The following is a 7,921-nucleotide window of genomic DNA, read 5'->3' as shown; positions in this document are numbered from 1 at the left end:
GCTTATGTGGCTGCTGTGTTTGCTTACCATACATACAATGTTCACAGAATTCAAAATCATTAAATGAAAAGCCAGGCAAATAACCAGAACGAGACAAGATTTCCATTCCCTTCTTGGACATATGTCCTAACCGGCTATGCCACAAAGAAACGTTCGGATGCTCGGTTACATTGATTACATTTTTAGAGACATTTGATACATAAATCATGTAAAGTCCTCCAGACTTTACTCCATGTGCTACTGTCATAGAACCCTTGGATATCTTCCACATGTTCTGTCCAAAAGTGGTGACGTAGCCAGCATCATCAAGTAAACCTGTGTTGATCAAGCTCTTTGTAATTGCGGGAACATGTCTCACATTCTTCAGCGTGAAAGAAGAGCCATTCTGAAACTTCAATTGAACATCTCCAACACCTAAGATCTCACATGTCTGCCCATTGCCTAGCCGAACATGATCTTTAGTGGTCACATAAGAGGTAAACCACTCCTTGTTTGGAGACACATGAAGTGATGCCCCTGAGTCTATAATCCAGTCACTCAGTGCATTTCCATCAGATGATGTAAGAAGAGCTGAGTCCATTGTATTCTTCAAGAAGTAGATGTCTCCTGACACTAGACTGTCATCCTCTGCAACAGTGTTTGTCACATTTATTTCTTGAATCTTCACTGAGGACTTGTTCTTCTCACCATGGTCTTCAGCTTTCTCTTTGCCTTTTTCTGCTTTCCCTTCTCTGCAGTCTCTTTTCATGTGACCCTTCTTGCCACAATGGTAGCATTCTATATCACTCTTGCCTTTAGCACTGCGGGACTTGCTACGAGACTGATTCCTCTTTCCACCTTTGTACTTTTCTTTGGTCCTTCCCCTGACAACTAAGGCTGTTCCTTTGCCTTTGTCCATTGTCTTTCTATTGGTTTCTTCAGTAAGCAGACTTCCTTCTACACCTGCTATGTTCAAACCATTTGGAGGTGCAGGATTACTCAAAGCTGTGCGAAAAGTGTCCCAACTTTCCTGCAATGTGATCAACAGGAACATAGCTCTAACAGGTTCATCAAACTTGACACCTTGAGCTGACAACTGACTATAGATTGTGTTGAATTCATTCAGATGATTGGACATAGGTGTCCCTTCTTTCATCTTCAAGTCAACAAGCTTCTTAAGCCAGTATACCTGTGAAACTGCACTCTGCTTCTCATAAAGATCACTCAGCTTTAACCATGCTTGATAAGCCGACATCTCGTCTGCTACATTGAAGTAAACGCTTTCTGCCAAAGTCAGCATAATGGTAGAAAGTGCCAATTCATCCATTTCGCTCCATTCATCTTCGTCCATATCTTCTGGTTTTATCCCCTTGAGCTTTATAGGTTTTATCTTCTTCTTTTGTACCAGCACGTGCCAAATCTGCTTCTTCCACAATGGGAAAGTGGTTCCATCCAGCTTCTTGATATTGTAAAGAGCAGTGTCCTGTGATCCAGCCATAGCTACGCTTCACAGTAGTTTACTTTCCTGGGAAAAATTCGGCAGAGTTTCCCCTGTAAACTGACCACTGAACCAATATCAACCTGTCAAATGAACCAAGAAAGCTTCAGATTCTGCAGAAATTTTGGCAGAGTCTCCTTTGTAAAATGGCTCTGGTGTACTAAAAACAGCTCAAAAAACACTGTCTCTCTGACACTGTAAGCTGCGGGTAAACCTGTCCTGCACCTGTACTGTCTCTCACTGTCCTATCACTGTCCTGTAAGCATAGACTGCGACAATGCCTCAACGGCAGTAAAGCAAAGATGCAATCCCAATTGTCTAACTCACAGTCAATACATCCTAGGTGCCTATCTAAGGGTGCTCGAGGGATCGCTCCAAGACCTGTATCACCGAAAGGATCTCAACATTCGAGAATCCCCCAGCTCAATAAAACCTCACTCGACCGTCAACAAAGGCTGTAGTAAATCTGACAGTACATAGACTTCCCACAAAGTAATACATCCACAAATTTCCCACTGTATGCTGTAATCGCTGCGGCGGTTGTTTGCTGCGTGACTCACAGCCAGGAAACCCTCAACAGACATACATCATCTCTGACAATACATCCCATGTGGAAGTACCTGCAATGTCAGGATGAAATCTGGAATATCAAGCAGCAAACACAAGCTACCTGATGAACTAGTGGATGTCGCCTACAGTCTGTGTGTAGATGCGCCTGTGTCGTATGTGACACGCCTCCAAGAACTGTGAGCCGTCCTTCGATGTGTAGACAGCCACAAATCAACACTCTCGGAGTGTCGATATCCTCAGCACCTGCAATCGTAGGCCGAAAAACCCAAATTTGCAGAGTCGGATCTACACCCGCTGAGATCACATAGTCGAAAATGGCCTGCGTAGAACTTTGTTGAAGCCGAACAGTGACCGAGATGACCTCAGAATGAAATTCTGAGCACACGAAGACCTACGGGTCCTCCCACAAGATTCGGGGCCGTGTCTTTACCTGTCGAATTTCACTCCAATCTGAGCTGGTGGCCCCGAGCCTTGATCTAAGCTCTGATACCAGTTGAAGGAGTACGAGCGGAAGTGCGACGCGAGAGAGAGTGCGAGAAGAAGAGCACGACGATATGGTGAACTCTCTCTACTCTAATGTGTAGAGCATAGTGAGTTCTTATTAGGTTTTTACAAAAGAATATGTGTACATACCTAGCGGCCCGCCCACTTACCTGGGCGACCACATTGGGCTTTATACCCCAACACAACAAATTACCAAAACTTTGGTCGCACCCACAGATTCTTCATAAAGATCTTGAAAACCTGTTGAAAAGTGGAGCTAGAGTTCACTGCCTCATTGGTCGAAGGTGGCGATAGTCACCTTCGAAGGTGGCGATAGTCACGGTGGGTCGTTGTCATTCATAAAAAATAGCTTAGGCCCCCCCTTTTTACTTTGTTAGCGTAGTGGGCAATTCAAAATCCTTGGCCTGTCGTTAGCCCACGTGGCTCCTCTTTTAAAAAAAACCCCAGAAGAAAAAGCTCTTTAAAAAAACTACACCGTCAAAAGCTACCAACTACCAACTCTTAGTAGCAATTCGATCTTAGTTCGGAGTTTCCCATAGTCACACTGATTTCACGTTCATTGAGAATCCCCTCACAAAATCACAGAAGTGAAATATGGAGAGGAAGACAATGACACACACTCGAAAATAATGAGATTACCTTGGATGACCTCATTAAAAGCCTGTGCTAAGAAGAAGGATTTGTGCCAAGGCAATAAGGAAGATTTGCGCTAGTGGGTTACTTGAGAAGGACACATGCTTACAGAGCTTGTTGGTCAGTATGTATGTTAAGTGCGGTGCACTTGTCAGGGCGCAACAAGTTGTTGATGAGCTTCTAGTCCGGGATGTCGTCGGTTGGACTGTACTTATTGCAGGATATGCTCGACATGGGCAGGGTCATGAAGCTCTGGGCTGTTTTCATCGCTTGCAAAGCGAGGGCCTCTCTCCGGATGCGGTCACCTATGCTTGTGCCTTGAAGGCATGCGGTATTATTCAAGACATTGATCTGGGCAAACAAATTCATGACGAGATTGTTAGTCAGAGGTTGTTGGAGAGAGAGATGTATATTTTTTATTATCGTCCTGGATGGACAAATATGACATGTAGGACCAAAGGTACATGTGATTTTTTATTATCGTTTTGGGTGGTCAAATATGATGTATGGGACCAAAATATACATGTAATGAACTATATGGATAAGTGACTCTCAATGCTCAAGGACTATGTGACGAGACATAGTGGAGAGCCCACGCTATGGCTGGAGCGGAATGTATGTAGGTAGAGGTCATGGTTGAAAATGTGAGAAGCAGTTTCAAAATTCGAAGGTGAATTCTTTCCAATCTAATTCATCACAAATATAAATGTGTTCATGATGCTCAATAAAAAGTCTACCAAGTACTACAAACCATCAAGTTTGCAATTCTTGAAGTTTAGATGAACTATGCCCTTTTTTTCCTAGTAAAAGCATCAGAATTTGTATTAAGAGGGAGAGATCAGAAGCCATTTGAACAGGTCAAAAAGCTGAGAGTATTGGTGTCTCAAACGGCAAATGCCCTAGGTGTCAATGGTAGGAAGATGACATTCCTCATCTGTTCAAAGCTTTGGGCTTTATTCCCTCTTTGGGCTTTGTTCCCTCTTGGAGTCGGTTAGTCTTAGGGAATTCCATAAATCAGCTTTTGGAGGGAGAGATGAAACAGATTGTTTGATCAAGACCAAAGTCCATGTATGAGAGTTCTTTTTTCTGGTTTGAACTTGCAGACAAGTTGAAGCTCGAGAAGTGTCGATTCTACAATATCAACAATCAACACGATAGAGTCAAACGAATGATAATCGACACTAGAGTTGTAGATGCCAGGATGTTCGTGCAAATTGCCAATGCTGAGAAACTTATTTCTCAAATTAACGATGTTATTCAAGCCTTGCCTTGAGGTGTTTCTGATCCAATTTGAGAACATCTATTTTTGTATGCATCTCTTAGGACATCAACTATGTAGCTTGGGAGTGTACCGTCCTTTTGGATATTGTAATATTTTGAACTATGCTCTTGAACATGTAGTTTTGTGTGCCAAAGAACTCTATGACAAGCCTAGGACTTGAGACATGTTACAAAGAGGAAACCAAGATACCAAGCTACCACTTGGGTGATAAAGAACGGAAGAGACCAGAATAGCTGCTTAACTCACCTTAACAGCCTTATCAACAGCTTCACACCCCACAATTGTGGCCTTCGTGTCACCTGTATGACCCACCATGTCCCCATTGGAAGATTCACCCGCACCTACAAGCACAAATAGCCTGATGCCACATCAATCAAGAAGAAAATTCTTAGACATGAACTTGTAAATGTTATTGAAGTCTACCTGATCATACTTGACACTTAAAATTGCGTCCCTGGCTCTCTCACCAATTTGGAGGGCTTTCATGCCAGGCTTTTCATTAAAAGTGATACCTTGGTCACTCTGTATCTCCACATACGTCTCCAGCTTGCTATCAAATAAGCCTGACCGATTCCCATTCCAGAAGAATGTAACATGTCCAAACTTCACTGTCTTGCTATCTCAAGCGCCCAAAAAGATTAATTTCTAAATATACTGCATAGCCCTCCTTGGCATGAGGATTAACAACACAAAGCTGACTCGTCAGGCCTCTTCCAACTGTACCTGCATGCAAAGGTTCGGAGTCCTTTCTTTGCGAAGTATTCACATGATGTTCGGTCAATTTCGGGAGGGTTCACCAAGTACTTGCTAGGGAGCTTCAACTCACCATCATATTGAAGCATACCCGCATAGTGAATTTTGGGCACACCCACCCTATCAAATTTATCAAAGTTTGCATACTCGAGAGCTTTGCCAACATGATCATGCTGTCTGCTGTAAAGTTGAAGGTTACAACTGTATCAACATCAACATTGGACCAACATATTTTCCATTTTTGTCCACAATCACAAATGGAGGACAATATTGGTCATTGAATTTTGGATTATCTGCCTTCAATTGCATAAGAGCTTCTATACCACTCTTGAACTTGTGAGGAGCTTCTCCCAGAACTTGTGCATCCCTGCCTCTTTTTACCAGATTCCAGTCATTCTATTTCACAAAGTCCCAACAAAACTAACTCTTCAAGACTGCATTGTAGACCCAAAAAGTGAAACAATCAACAATGACAATTCCTATTGATCCTGTCTTGGCTCTTAAGGTGTTTGCATGGATGCATTAAGACCCATATTGAAATCTTAGCAAGCTCTTTCAAACCAAAAGGCAACTGTCGATATTTGGTTATCACAAGGTACCTCATAGAAATCCATAGTTACATGCATACGCCCCCCTCCAGATGCTAGTGAGGCATCCACTCCTTGTTGCCGTAACTCTTCTAAATCTTTCTCGAGCAAAATATGTGTCATGACCGGGGATATACCAGGTTTTACGCTTATTTAAGACTGTTTACCGCGTCAATGTTACGGTCAGTTCTCAGCCCCAACTTAATACAACTTTATGTGTTTTGGGAGGAACGTGTTCCTATCTATTAGTAGGTTTTTGGTTTTCTAGGTCAAGTGCCGCAAATGCTCACCAACCGCATAGGAGATTTTGGATTACTTTTAGGTATTCTAGGTATTTATTGGACAACTGGTAGTTCCAAGATTTTCGAATTGTGTGATTGATTTGCCAAATTAAAGGAAATTGGATTTTCCAATCCAATCTTGACAAATATCAATGCTTTTTTACTCCTTGCAGTGTCAAAAATGTCAAAAATCACAAAATGATAATGCTTACTCATTGCACGATTGAATGTCTGTCGTCGATGCACCTTGCATCAACGATGTTGGGCATCTCCTGCTCTTAACCCGCTGCAAGAGACGACAATGGAGGATGAAGGAGATAGTCTTGTGACTATTTGGGTGGAGGAACTTTAGGAAGAAGCGAGAATTTTTATATTTCATCTTGTGTCAATTCAGAGCCTATCAAAATTCACTCGTTGCTTCGTACGTCCAAATCTGGTGGAAGCAAGAAGGATGGTGCTCAATTGTGAAGGGCACATTAATAGTGGGTGATCAATATCAACTGGTGTAAAGAGTTCAAACCAGATTATTTCTGCCATCTGCACTATATGTACTCTTGTTTTGATTAGTTCCAAACTGAAGTTTGGAAAGTTGACAACATCATAGAACAAATCAATCTCATCCTTCATGTGCATAACCTGCTAACACCATAGTCCATGTTGTCAAGTAGTGTTTTGGACTCATCAAGCTTGCCACATTGCCAAGCACAAAATGTTTCTGCAACAGCCCCACAATAGCCCCTAATTGCATAGGTGATTGCATTTGAAGGAAGGCCTTTCCTTCGCATGGGCTAAAAACATCTCAATGCTTCGTTGCCACAGCCATGTTGTGCATATCTCATGAAAACATCCTAGCCATGAAAAAGCGCCTTTCTTTTGCATCTGGTGAAAAATCTGATTACTTCGTCATTGCCATAGCCATGTTGGGAATATCCTGTAGTGCACCACATTTGGCATATATATCAACCAAGGCAGTTTCAAGCACGACATCTTTTTCCAAGAGCCTCTGACTAACAATATAATTGTGATTTTTCTTGTTAGTATCACCGTCGAAAAGCATACAAGCATGACTTCTTTTTTCAACAGCCCTTGAATGAAAATATATAGGTGTAGGTAATTGCATACATGTCGACCAAGGTAGTGCCAACTATAACATTTTTTTCAACAGCCCCTGACTAACGATATCATCCTGAGTTCTTCTGTTCGTCCCAGTGTCTTCCAAATTGCAACATGCCTTCAAGATGCAAGCATAGGTGATTGCACATCTGAAGAGAGATGCTCAATTCGAAAACAGTCCAGAGTGTTCTATGTTAAGCATATCCCGTAATTAGTGCATTCCAAGAGACGACATTCCGAAATAGAAAGCTCCTCAAGCACTCTTTGGTGCTATCCCAAGAACAACACATTTCGCATACGTGATCATTGCTCCTACATAGTGCCACATGCTTTCAAGATGCAAGCATAGGTGATTACATCAGGAGAAATGTCCTCGCTTTGCATCTTGAAAATAGCTAGCTAGCCAGAGCTCCCTGGTCCTGTCACTGTTGGGCAATGAGATGCACTTGAAGACACGACATTCCGGACATCAAGGCAGTGATACATGCCTTCAAGACAAAAGCGTAGGTGATTGCATTTGGAGAGGTGCCCTCACTTTGCATCTGTTGGAAACAGCCCAGGGCTCCATGGCGTCCCACGGATCGAGGGAAGACCTCGAGAGAAAAGTTCGGAGTGGCGTCAGGTGTGGGTGTTGGAGTATGCATCTAGCCACGCTTCTCCCCATCAACACGAATGTTCTTTGTGACACATAAGCTTTTCCTTGTGGACTAATTGATCTTTG

General features: G+C 42.6%; 1 pseudogene; it reads right to left on the bottom strand.

Moving 5' to 3' along the window:
- Positions 1 to 4,198: 4,198 nt before the first annotated feature.
- On the bottom strand, positions 4,199 to 5,908 carry LOC147457817 (2,3-bisphosphoglycerate-independent phosphoglycerate mutase-like; annotated as a pseudogene).
- Positions 5,909 to 7,921: the final 2,013 nt, after the last annotated feature.

This window comes from Adiantum capillus-veneris, chromosome 5, assembly GCF_014529385.1.
Source record: "Adiantum capillus-veneris isolate H3 chromosome 5, ASM1452938v2, whole genome shotgun sequence".
Classification (NCBI taxonomy): domain Eukaryota; kingdom Viridiplantae; phylum Streptophyta; class Polypodiopsida; order Polypodiales; family Pteridaceae; genus Adiantum; species Adiantum capillus-veneris.
The sequence above is the reverse complement of the archived record's forward strand: the minus strand, read 5'-3'. Positions and strand labels throughout refer to the sequence as shown.